The 12,926-nt window shown below is 42.7% G+C and overlaps 8 non-coding genes across 8 annotated transcripts; all 8 read right to left on the bottom strand.

The window, feature by feature from the left end:
- Window positions 1–439: 439 nt before the first annotated feature.
- trnak-uuu (transfer RNA lysine (anticodon UUU)) lies at window positions 440–512 on the bottom strand. Its single transcript has one exon. It is a non-coding gene; the product is annotated as a tRNA-Lys (tRNA).
- Window positions 513–2,146: 1,634 nt separating this feature from the next.
- Window positions 2,147–2,219, bottom strand: trnak-uuu (transfer RNA lysine (anticodon UUU)). Its single transcript has one exon. It is a non-coding gene; the product is annotated as a tRNA-Lys (tRNA).
- A 1,634-nt stretch (window positions 2,220–3,853) lies between these two features.
- Window positions 3,854–3,926, bottom strand: trnak-uuu (transfer RNA lysine (anticodon UUU)). The gene has a single exon. It is a non-coding gene; the product is annotated as a tRNA-Lys (tRNA).
- A 1,634-nt stretch (window positions 3,927–5,560) lies between these two features.
- On the bottom strand, window positions 5,561–5,633 carry trnak-uuu (transfer RNA lysine (anticodon UUU)). The gene has a single exon. It is a non-coding gene; the product is annotated as a tRNA-Lys (tRNA).
- A 1,634-nt stretch (window positions 5,634–7,267) lies between these two features.
- Window positions 7,268–7,340, bottom strand: trnak-uuu (transfer RNA lysine (anticodon UUU)). Its single transcript has one exon. It is a non-coding gene; the product is annotated as a tRNA-Lys (tRNA).
- Window positions 7,341–8,974: 1,634 nt separating this feature from the next.
- On the bottom strand, window positions 8,975–9,047 carry trnak-uuu (transfer RNA lysine (anticodon UUU)). The gene has a single exon. It is a non-coding gene; the product is annotated as a tRNA-Lys (tRNA).
- Window positions 9,048–10,681: 1,634 nt separating this feature from the next.
- On the bottom strand, window positions 10,682–10,754 carry trnak-uuu (transfer RNA lysine (anticodon UUU)). The gene has a single exon. It is a non-coding gene; the product is annotated as a tRNA-Lys (tRNA).
- A 1,634-nt stretch (window positions 10,755–12,388) lies between these two features.
- On the bottom strand, window positions 12,389–12,461 carry trnak-uuu (transfer RNA lysine (anticodon UUU)). The gene has a single exon. It is a non-coding gene; the product is annotated as a tRNA-Lys (tRNA).
- Window positions 12,462–12,926: the final 465 nt, after the last annotated feature.

Below are 12,926 nucleotides of genomic sequence, written 5' to 3'. Positions count from 1 at the left end.
AGGAAATTTTGAAGAATAAAGCTGGATAACAAGAACAAAAGCGAAATAGTGAGGATTGTGGAAATCTGAAATCAAAACCGAGAGTGCAAAAAAGACAAAGCAGGTCTGGCAGCATGTGTGGCGAGAAAAATGCAGTTAACGTTTCAGGTGCGTGACAATACATCAGAATAATAACAACGATGTTCAACTGCCTTATTTGTGTATGTAAAAACTGGTAAAAAGTGATGACGGAGGTGATGCAATCCTGTTTAAGATTGAAACGATGCGATCAAGCAAAGCAGACGTCTTGCTGCAACTGAAAGAATTGCCGGTCAGAATGGACAAAACTTGCAACGAAAAGGGCTGCCAGAGTCTTGGCTCTGCACATCCAAAGTACATGGCTTGGAATTCTTGAGGACACTGCACAAACACCACTGTGATAAAGGCAATAGACAAAGAGCGCCTGAACAGGGACTTGAACCCTGGACCCTCAGATTAAAAGTCTGATGCTCTACCGACTGAGCTATCCAGGCTCAGGCACTCAACCCGCACTGCGCCCTTCAGTGGCTGAGAACTAACAGTGCAACACGATCCATCTTCTGCACAGGCTTCTCGCATTTTACTCTCACACACATGCATTCACTGCCTCCCACACTTTTCATTCCGCAAATAATCTCCAGTCGTCCAAATAGACGCACTTTCACCTTATATCTTTCGTCGGTCTGTCTCACTCAACGTAACAATTCAACTTTCCGGCTGTTTATACATCCTTGAGAGAGCGACTGAAAGAGCAAATAAGAGAAGTGAAAAGACACTGACACCTAAGTTTAAGGCCATCCCAAAGTCTCCGAGCGATATTATCGCTATTATGAATACTTTGGCATCTGTCTTTACCAAGGAAGAAGATGCTTCCAAGGGCACAGTGAAACATGAAGTCATTAACACATTACAAACATTTCAAATTGACAAAGACGCGGTAATAAAACGGCTCCCGATAATAAAAGTTGATCAAACACCAGGGCTGAATCAGGTACATCCAGGCTTTATCTTGTTGTAGCATACGCGATCCTGAGGGGAGTTGATAGAGTGCATACGAGGAGAGATCGGCTTCACCTTCCACAGATGCTGCCTGAATAGTGGAATATTTCCATCATTTTTTTTTCTGTAATAGAAATTGTCCTTGCTCTACCTCGAGCTGGGGATCATAAAAGGAGCGTTAGTGGATATATTCTACATGATGAGGCTTTTTGATAGTTTAAAGAAGGAGAACCTGTCCAGTGGCAGAGCTTTCAGCAAAGAAATGGGCACAGATTCAAGTTGATTGGCAAAATAATCAGAGGCGAGCTGTGGAAACACTTAGTTTTATGCCCCCATTTTGTTGGAATCAACAGTGCACTGTCTGAAAAGACGGTGGAGGTTGAACCATAAGTAATCTTCAAAGTGCTTTGGTCTGCAGCCTGAAGAACGTAAAGGTTTAGGGAAAACAGAGCTGGCATATATGACGACGCACACATATTCGAAGAACCGTCACAGGTATCACGAGTGGAACGGCACCCTGTGCTGTAAGTTTTTTTGTCTCTGTGAATGCAGGAAAAGCATGGGAAATCCTGTTATTATTTCAAAACCAACTTAAGCATGTCATTTCCCGAAGAGATTTTGAAGGGCAATGGAGTGATATTTGTCGCGAGAAGTGAATTAAGCTTTAATTTCCTAAGCTGATGATTGACAAGGAAATTTTGAAGAATAAAGCTGGATAACAAGAACAAAAGCGAAATAGTGAGGATTGTGGAAATCTGAAATCAAAACCGAGAGTGCAAAAAAGACAAAACAGGTCTGGCAGCATGTGTGGCGAGAAAAATGCAGTTAACGTTTCAGGTGCGTGACAACACATCAGAATAATAACAACGATGTTCAACTGCCTTATTTGTGTATGTAAAAACTGGTAAAAAGTGATGACGGAGGTGATGCAATCCTGTTTAAGATTGAAACGATGCGATCAAGCAAAGCAGACGTCTTGCTGCAACTGAAAGAATTGCCGGTCAGAATGGACAAAACTTGCAACGAAAAGGGCTGCCAGAGTCTTGGCTCTCCACAGCCAAAGTACATGGCTTGGAATTCTTGAGGACACTGCACAAACACCACTGTGATAAAGGCAATAGACAAAGAGCACCTGAACAGGAACTTGAACCCTGGACCCTCAGATTAAAAGTCTGATGCTCTACCGACTGAGCTATCCAGGCTCAGGCACTCAACCCGCACTGCGCCCTTCAGTGGCTGAGAACTAACAGTGCAACACGATCCATCTTCTGCACAGGCTTCTCGCATTTTACTCTCACACACATGCATTCACTGCCTCCCACACTTTTCATTCCGCAAATAATCTCCAGTCGTCCAAATAGACGCACTTTCACCTTATATCTTTCGTCGGTCTGTCTCACTCAACGTAACAATTCAACTTTCCGGCTGTTTATACATCCTTGAGAGAGCGACTGAAAGAGCAAATAAGAGAAGTGAAAAGACACTGACACCTAAGTTTAAGGCCATCCCAAAGTCTCCGAGCGATATTATCGCTATTATGAATACTTTGGCATCTGTCTTTACCAAGGAAGAAGATGCTTCCAAGGGCACAGTGAAACATGAAGTCATTAACACATTACAAACATTTCAAATTGACAAAGACGCGGTAATAAAACGGCTCCCGATAATAAAAGTTGATCAAACACCAGGGCTGAATCAGGTACATCCAGGCTTTATCTTGTTGTAGCATACGCGATCCTGAGGCGAGTTGATAGAGTGCATACGAGGAGAGATCGGCTTCACCTTCCACAGATGCTGCCTGAATAGTGGAATATTTCCATCATTTTTTTTTCTGTAATAGAAATTGTCCTTGCTCTACCTCGAGCTGGGGATCATAAAAGGAGCGTTAGTGGATATATTCTACATGATGAGGCTTTTTGATAGTTTAAAGAAGGAGAACCTGTCCAGTGGCAGAGCTTTCAGCAAAGAAATGGGCACAGATTCAAGTTGATTGGCAAAATAATCAGAGGCGAGCTGTGGAAACACTTAGTTTTATGCCCCCATTTTGTTGGAATCAACAGTGCACTGTCTGAAAAGACGGTGGAGGTTGAACCATAAGTAATCTTCAAAGTGCTTTGGTCTGCAGCCTGAAGAACGTAAAGGTTTAGGGAAAACAGAGCTGGCATATATGACGACGCACACATATTCGAAGAACCGTCACAGGTATCACGAGTGGAACGGCACCCTGTGCTGTAAGTTTTTTTGTCTCTGTGAATGCAGGAAAAGCATGGGAAATCCTGTTATTATTTCAAAACCAACTTAAGCATGTCATTTCCCGAAGAGATTTTGAAGGGCAATGGAGTGATATTTGTCGCGAGAAGTGAATTAAGCTTTAATTTCCTAAGCTGATGATTGACAAGGAAATTTTGAAGAATAAAGCTGGATAACAAGAACAAAAGCGAAATAGTGAGGATTGTGGAAATCTGAAATCAAAACCGAGAGTGCAAAAAAGACAAAGCAGGTCTGGCAGCATGTGTGGCGAGAAAAATGCAGTTAACGTTTCAGGTGCGTGACAATACATCAGAATAATAACAACGATGTTCAACTGCCTTATTTGTGTATGTAAAAACTGTTAAAAAGTGATGACGGAGGTGATGCAATCCTGTTTAAGATTGAAACGATGCGATCAAGCAAAGCAGACGTCTTGCTGCAACTGAAAGAATTGCCGGTCAGAATGGACAAAACTTGCAACGAAAAGGGCTGCCAGAGTCTTGGCTCTGCACATCCAAAGTACATGGCTTGGAATTCTTGAGGACACTGCACAAACACCACTGTGATAAAGGCAATAGACAAAGAGCGCCTGAACAGGGACTTGAACCCTGGACCCTCAGATTAAAAGTCTGATGCTCTACCGACTGAGCTATCCAGGCTCAGGCACTCAACCCGCACTGCGCCCTTCAGTGGCTGAGAACTAACAGTGCAACACGATCCATCTTCTGCACAGGCTTCTCGCATTTTACTCTCACACACATGCATTCACTGCCTCCCACACTTTTCATTCCGCAAATAATCTCCAGTCGTCCAAATAGACGCACTTTCACCTTATATCTTTCGTCGGTCTGTCTCACTCAACGTAACAATTCAACTTTCCGGCTGTTTATACATCCTTGAGAGAGCGACTGAAAGAGCAAATAAGAGAAGTGAAAAGACACTGACACCTAAGTTTAAGGCCATCCCAAAGTCTCCGAGCGATATTATCGCTATTATGAATACTTTGGCATCTGTCTTTACCAAGGAAGAAGATGCTTCCAAGGGCACAGTGAAACATGAAGTCATTAACACATTACAAACATTTCAAATTGACAAAGACGCGGTAATAAAACGGCTCCCGATAATAAAAGTTGATCAAACACCAGGGCTGAATCAGGTACATCCAGGCTTTATCTTGTTGTAGCATACGCGATCCTGAGGCGAGTTGATAGAGTGCATACGAGGAGAGATCGGCTTCACCTTCCACAGATGCTGCCTGAATAGTGGAATATTTCCATCATTTTTTTTTCTGTAATAGAAATTGTCCTTGCTCTACCTCGAGCTGGGGATCATAAAAGGAGCGTTAGTGGATATATTCTACATGATGAGGCTTTTTGATAGTTTAAAGAAGGAGAACCTGTCCAGTGGCAGAGCTTTCAGCAAAGAAATGGGCACAGATTCAAGTTGATTGGCAAAATAATCAGAGGCGAGCTGTGGAAACACTTAGTTTTATGCCCCCATTTTGTTGGAATCAACAGTGCACTGTCTGAAAAGACGGTGGAGGTTGAACCATAAGTAATCTTCAAAGTGCTTTGGTCTGCAGCCTGAAGAACGTAAAGGTTTAGGGAAAACAGAGCTGGCATATATGACGACGCACACATATTCGAAGAACCGTCACAGGTATCACGAGTGGAACGGCACCCTGTGCTGTAAGTTTTTTTGTCTCTGTGAATGCAGGAAAAGCATGGGAAATCCTGTTATTATTTCAAAACCAACTTAAGCATGTCATTTCCCGAAGAGATTTTGAAGGGCAATGGAGTGATATTTGTCGCGAGAAGTGAATTAAGCTTTAATTTCCTAAGCTGATGATTGACAAGGAAATTTTGAAGAATAAAGCTGGATAACAAGAACAAAAGCGAAATAGTGAGGATTGTGGAAATCTGAAATCAAAACCGAGAGTGCAAAAAAGACAAAACAGGTCTGGCAGCATGTGTGGCGAGAAAAATGCAGTTAACGTTTCAGGTGCGTGACAACACATCAGAATAATAACAACGATGTTCAACTGCCTTATTTGTGTATGTAAAAACTGGTAAAAAGTGATGACGGAGGTGATGCAATCCTGTTTAAGATTGAAACGATGCGATCAAGCAAAGCAGACGTCTTGCTGCAACTGAAAGAATTGCCGGTCAGAATGGACAAAACTTGCAACGAAAAGGGCTGCCAGAGTCTTGGCTCTCCACAGCCAAAGTACATGGCTTGGAATTCTTGAGGACACTGCACAAACACCACTGTGATAAAGGCAATAGACAAAGAGCACCTGAACAGGAACTTGAACCCTGGACCCTCAGATTAAAAGTCTGATGCTCTACCGACTGAGCTATCCAGGCTCAGGCACTCAACCCGCACTGCGCCCTTCAGTGGCTGAGAACTAACAGTGCAACACGATCCATCTTCTGCACAGGCTTCTCGCATTTTACTCTCACACACATGCATTCACTGCCTCCCACACTTTTCATTCCGCAAATAATCTCCAGTCGTCCAAATAGACGCACTTTCACCTTATATCTTTCGTCGGTCTGTCTCACTCAACGTAACAATTCAACTTTCCGGCTGTTTATACATCCTTGAGAGAGCGACTGAAAGAGCAAATAAGAGAAGTGAAAAGACACTGACACCTAAGTTTAAGGCCATCCCAAAGTCTCCGAGCGATATTATCGCTATTATGAATACTTTGGCATCTGTCTTTACCAAGGAAGAAGATGCTTCCAAGGGCACAGTGAAACATGAAGTCATTAACACATTACAAACATTTCAAATTGACAAAGACGCGGTAATAAAACGGCTCCCGATAATAAAAGTTGATCAAACACCAGGGCTGAATCAGGTACATCCAGGCTTTATCTTGTTGTAGCATACGCGATCCTGAGGCGAGTTGATAGAGTGCATACGAGGAGAGATCGGCTTCACCTTCCACAGATGCTGCCTGAATAGTGGAATATTTCCATCATTTTTTTTTCTGTAATAGAAATTGTCCTTGCTCTACCTCGAGCTGGGGATCATAAAAGGAGCGTTAGTGGATATATTCTACATGATGAGGCTTTTTGATAGTTTAAAGAAGGAGAACCTGTCCAGTGGCAGAGCTTTCAGCAAAGAAATGGGCACAGATTCAAGTTGATTGGCAAAATAATCAGAGGCGAGCTGTGGAAACACTTAGTTTTATGCCCCCATTTTGTTGGAATCAACAGTGCACTGTCTGAAAAGACGGTGGAGGTTGAACCATAAGTAATCTTCAAAGTGCTTTGGTCTGCAGCCTGAAGAACGTAAAGGTTTAGGGAAAACAGAGCTGGCATATATGACGACGCACACATATTCGAAGAACCGTCACAGGTATCACGAGTGGAACGGCACCCTGTGCTGTAAGTTTTTTTGTCTCTGTGAATGCAGGAAAAGCATGGGAAATCCTGTTATTATTTCAAAACCAACTTAAGCATGTCATTTCCCGAAGAGATTTTGAAGGGCAATGGAGTGATATTTGTCGCGAGAAGTGAATTAAGCTTTAATTTCCTAAGCTGATGATTGACAAGGAAATTTTGAAGAATAAAGCTGGATAACAAGAACAAAAGCGAAATAGTGAGGATTGTGGAAATCTGAAATCAAAACCGAGAGTGCAAAAAAGACAAAACAGGTCTGGCAGCATGTGTGGCGAGAAAAATGCAGTTAACGTTTCAGGTGCGTGACAACACATCAGAATAATAACAACGATGTTCAACTGCCTTATTTGTGTATGTAAAAACTGGTAAAAAGTGATGACGGAGGTGATGCAATCCTGTTTAAGATTGAAACGATGCGATCAAGCAAAGCAGACGTCTTGCTGCAACTGAAAGAATTGCCGGTCAGAATGGACAAAACTTGCAACGAAAAGGGCTGCCAGAGTCTTGGCTCTCCACAGCCAAAGTACATGGCTTGGAATTCTTGAGGACACTGCACAAACACCACTGTGATAAAGGCAATAGACAAAGAGCACCTGAACAGGAACTTGAACCCTGGACCCTCAGATTAAAAGTCTGATGCTCTACCGACTGAGCTATCCAGGCTCAGGCACTCAACCCGCACTGCGCCCTTCAGTGGCTGAGAACTAACAGTGCAACACGATCCATCTTCTGCACAGGCTTCTCGCATTTTAATCTCACACACATGCATTCACTGCCTCCCACACTTTTCATTCCGCAAATAATCTCCAGTCGTCCAAATAGACGCACTTTCACCTTATATCTTTCGTCGGTCTGTCTCACTCAACGTAACAATTCAACTTTCCGGCTGTTTATACATCCTTGAGAGAGCGACTGAAAGAGCAAATAAGAGAAGTGAAAAGACACTGACACCTAAGTTTAAGGCCATCCCAAAGTCTCCGAGCGATATTATCGCTATTATGAATACTTTGGCATCTGTCTTTACCAAGGAAGAAGATGCTTCCAAGGGCACAGTGAAACATGAAGTCATTAACACATTACAAATATTTCAAGTTGACAAAGACGCGGTAATAAAACGGCTCCCGATAATAAAAGTTGATCAAACACCAGGGCTGAATCAGGTACATCCAGGCTTTATCTTGTTGTAGCATACGCGATCCTGAGGGGAGTTGATAGAGTGCATACGAGGAGAGATCGGCTTCACCTTCCACAGATGCTGCCTGAATAGTGGAATATTTCCATCATTTTCTTTTCTGTAATAGAAATTGTCCTTGCTCTACCTCGAGCTGGGGATCATAAAAGGAGCGTTAGCGGATATATTCTACATGATGAGCCTTTTTGATAGTTTAAAGAAGGAGAACCTGTCCAGTGGCAGAGCTTTCAGCAAAGAAATGGGCACAGATTCAAGTTGATTGGCAAAATAATCAGAGGCGAGCTGTGGAAACACTTAGTTTTATGCCCCCATTTTGTTGGAATCTGCAGTGCACTGTCTGAAATGACGGTGGAGGTTGAACCATAAGTAATCTTCAAAGTGCTTTGGTCTGCAGCCTGAAGAACGTAAAGGTTTAGGGAAAACAGAGCTGGCATATATGACGACGCACACGTATTCGAAGAACCGTCACAGGTATCACGAGTGGAACGGCACCCTGTGCTGTAAGTTTTTTTGTCTCTGTGAATGCAGGAAAAGCATGGGAAATCCTGTTATTATTTCAAAACCAACTTAAGCATGTCATTTCCCGAAGAGATTTTGAAGGGCAATGGAGTGATATTTGTCGCGTGAAGTGAATTAAACTTTAATTTGCTAAGCTGATGATTGATAAGGAAATTTTGAAGAATAAAGCTGGATAACAAGAACAAAAGCGAAATAGTAAGGATTGTGGAAATCTGAAATCAAAACCGAGAGTGCAAAAAAGACAAAGCAGGTCTGGCAGCATGTGTGGCGAGAAAAATAGAGTTAACGTTTCAGGTGCGTGACAATGCATCAGAATAATAACAACGATGTTCAACTGCCTTATTTGTGTATGTAAAAACTGGTAAAAAGTGATGACGGAGGTGATGCAATCCTGTTTAAGATTGAAACAATGCGATCAAGCAAAGCAGACGTCTTGCTGCAACTGAAAGAATTGCCGGTCAGAATGGACAAAACTTGCAACGAAAAGGGCTGCCAGAGTCTTGGCTCTCCACAGCCAAAGTACATGGCTTTGAATTCTTGAGGACACTGCACAAACACCACTGCGATAAAGGCATTAGACAAAGAGCACCTGAACAGGGACTTGAACCCTGGACCCTCAGATTAAAAGTCTGATGCTCTACCGACTGAGCTATCCAGGCTCAGACACTCAACCTACACTGCGCCCTTCAGTGGCTGAGAACTAACAGTGCAACACGATCCATCTTCTGCACTAGCTTCTCGCATTTTACTCTCACACACATGCATTCACTGCCTCCCACACTTTTCATTACGCAAATAATCTCCAGTCGTCCAAATGGACGCACTTTCACCTTATATCTTTCGTCGGTCTGTCTCACTCAACGTAACAATTCAACTTTCCGGCTGTTTATACATCCTTGAGAGAGCGACTGAAAGAGCAAATAAGAGAAGTGAAAAGACACTGACACCTAAGTTTAAGGCCATCCCAAAGTCTCCGAGCGATATTATCGCTATTATGAATACTTTGGCATCTGTCTTTACCAAGGAAGAAGATGCTTCCAAGGGCACAGTGAAACATGAAGTCATTAACACATTACAAACATTTCAAATTGACAAAGACGCGGTAATAAAACGGCTCCCGATAATAAAAGTTGATCAAACACCAGGGCTGAATCAGGTACATCCAGGCTTTATCTTGTTGTAGCATACGCGATCCTGAGGGGAGTTGATAGAGTGCATACGAGGAGAGATCGGCTTCACCTTCCACAGATGCTGCCTGAATAGTGGAATATTTCCATCATTTTCTTTTCTGTAATAGAAATTGTCCTTGCTCTACCTCGAGCTGGGGATCATAAAAGGAGCGTTAGTGGATATATTCTACATGATGAGGCTTTTTGATAGTTTAAAGAAGGAGAACCTGTCCAGTGGCAGAGCTTTCAGCAAAGAAATGGGCACAGATTCAAGTTGATTGGCAAAATAATCAGAGGCGACCTGTGGAAACACTTAGTTTTATGCCCCCATTTTGTTGGAATCTGCAGTGCACTGTCTGAAATGACGGTGGAGGTTGAACCATAAGTAATCTTCAAAGTGCTTTGGTCTGCAGCCTGAAGAACGTAAAGGTTTAGGGAAAACAGATCTGGCATATATGACGACGCACACGTATTCGAAGAACCGTCACAGGTATCACGAGTGGAACGGCACCCTGTGCTGTAAGTTTTTTTGTCTCTGTGAATGCAGGAAAAGCATGGGAAATCCTGTTATTATTTCAAAACCAACTTAAGCATGTCATTTCCCGAAGAGATTTTGAAGGGCAATGGAGTGATATTTGTCGCGTGAAGTGAATTAAACTTTAATTTGCTAAGCTGATGATTGATAAGGAAATTTTGAAGAATAAAGCTGGATAACAAGAACAAAAGCGAAATAGTAAGGATTGTGGAAATCTGAAATCAAAACCGAGAGTGCAAAAAAGACAAAGCAGGTCTGGCAGCATGTGTGGCGAGAAAAATAGAGTTAACGTTTCAGGTGCGTGACAATGCATCAGAATAATAACAACGATGTTCAACTGCCTTATTTGTGTATGTAAAAACTGTTAAAAAGTGATGACGGAGGTGATGCAATCCTGTTTAAGATTGAAACAATGCGATCAAGCAAAGCAGACGTCTTGCTGCAACTGAAAGAATTGCCGGTCAGAATGGACAAAACTTGCAACGAAAAGGGCTGCCAGAGTCTTGGCTCTCCACAGCCAAAGTACATGGCTTTGAATTCTTGAGGACACTGCACAAACACCACTGCGATAAAGGCATTAGACAAAGAGCACCTGAACAGGGACTTGAACCCTGGACCCTCAGATTAAAAGTCTGATGCTCTACCGACTGAGCTATCCAGGCTCAGACACTCAACCTACACTGCGCCCTTCAGTGGCTGAGAACTAACAGTGCAACACGATCCATCTTCTGCACTAGCTTCTCGCATTTTACTCTCACACACATGCATTCACTGCCTCCCACACTTTTCATTACGCAAATAATCTCCAGTCGTCCAAATGGACGCACTTTCACCTTATATCTTTCGTCGGTCTGTCTCACTCAACGTAACAATTCAACTTTCCGGCTGTTTATACATCCTTGAGAGAGCGACTGAAAGAGCAAATAAGAGAAGTGAAAAGACACTGACACCTAAGTTTAAGGCCATCCCAAAGTCTCCGAGCGATATTATCGCTATTATGAATACTTTGGCATCTGTCTTTACCAAGGAAGAAGATGCTTCCAAGGGCACAGTGAAACATGAAGTCATTAACACATTACAAACATTTCAAATTGACAAAGACGCGGTAATAAAACGGCTCCCGATAATAAAAGTTGATCAAACACCAGGGCTGAATCAGGTACATCCAGGCTTTATCTTGTTGTAGCATACGCGATCCTGAGGGGAGTTGATAGAGTGCATACGAGGAGAGATCGGCTTCACCTTCCACAGATGCTGCCTGAATAGTGGAATATTTCCATCATTTTCTTTTCTGTAATAGAAATTGTCCTTGCTCTACCTCGAGCTGGGGATCATAAAAGGAGCGTTAGTGGATATATTCTACATGATGAGGCTTTTTGATAGTTTAAAGAAGGAGAACCTGTCCAGTGGCACAGCTTTCAGCAAAGAAATGGGCACAGATTCAAGTTGATTGGCAAAATAATCAGAGGCGAGCTGTGGAAACACTTAGTTTTATGCCCCCATTTTGTTGGAATCTGCAGTGCACTGTCTGAAATGACGGTGGAGGTTGAACCATAAGTAATCTTCAAAGTGCTTTGGTCTGCAGCCTGAAGAACGTAAAGGTTTAGGGAAAACAGAGCTGGCATATATGACGACGCACACATATTCGAAGAACCGTCACAGGTATCACGAGTGGAACGGCACCCTGTGCTGTAAGTTTTTTTGTCTCTGTGAATGCAGGAAAAGCATGGGAAATCCTGTTATTATTTCAAAACCAACTTAAGCATGTCATTTCCCGAAGAGATTTTGAAGGGCAATGGAGTGATATTTGTCGCGTGAAGTGAATTAAACTTTAATTTGCTAAGCTGATGATTGATAAGGAAATTTTGAAGAATAAAGCTGGATAACAAGAACAAAAGCGAAATAGTAAGGATTGTGGAAATCTGAAATCAAAACCGAGAGTGCAAAAAAGACAAAGCAGGTCTGGCAGCATGTGTGGCGAGAAAAATAGAGTTAACGTTTCAGGTGCGTGACAATGCATCAGAATAATAACAACGATGTTCAACTGCCTTATTTGTGTATGTAAAAACTGGTAAAAAGTGATGACGGAGGTGATGCAATCCTGTTTAAGATTGAAACGATGCGATCAAGCAAAGCAGACGTCTTGCTGCAACTGAAAGAATTGCCGGTCAGAATGGACAAAACTTGCAACAAAACAGGCTGCCAGAGTCTTGGCTCTCCACAGCCAAAGTACATGGCTTTGAATTCTTGAGGACACTGCACAAACACCACTGCGATAAAGGCATTAGACAAAGAGCACCTGAACAGGGACTTGAACCCTGGACCCTCAGATTAAAAGTCTGATGCTCTACCGACTGAGCTATCCAGGCTCAGACGCTCAACCCGCACTGCGCCCTTCAGTGGCTGAGAACTAACAGTGCAACACGATCCATCTTCTGCACTTGCTTCTCGCATTTTACTCTCACACACATGCATTCACTGCCTCCCACACTTTTCATTACGCAAATAATCTCCAGTCGTCCAAATGGACGCACTTTCACCTTATATCTTTCGTCGGTCTGTCTCACTCAACGTAACAATTCAACTTTCCGGCTGTTTATACATCCTTGAGAGAGCGACTGAAAGAGCAAATAAGAGAAGTGAAAAGACACTGACACCTAAGTTTAAGGCCATCCCAAAGTCTCCGAGCGATATTATCGCTATTATGAATACTTTGGCATCTGTCTTTACCAAGGAAGAAGATGCTTCCAAGGGCACAGTGAAACATGAAGTCATTAACACATTACAAACATTTCAAATTGACAAAGACGCGGTAATAAAACGGCTCCCGATAA

This window comes from Heterodontus francisci, chromosome 28, assembly GCF_036365525.1.
Source record: "Heterodontus francisci isolate sHetFra1 chromosome 28, sHetFra1.hap1, whole genome shotgun sequence".
Classification (NCBI taxonomy): Eukaryota; Metazoa; Chordata; class Chondrichthyes; order Heterodontiformes; family Heterodontidae; genus Heterodontus; species Heterodontus francisci.
This window is presented reverse-complemented; position numbering and strand designations above follow the sequence as displayed.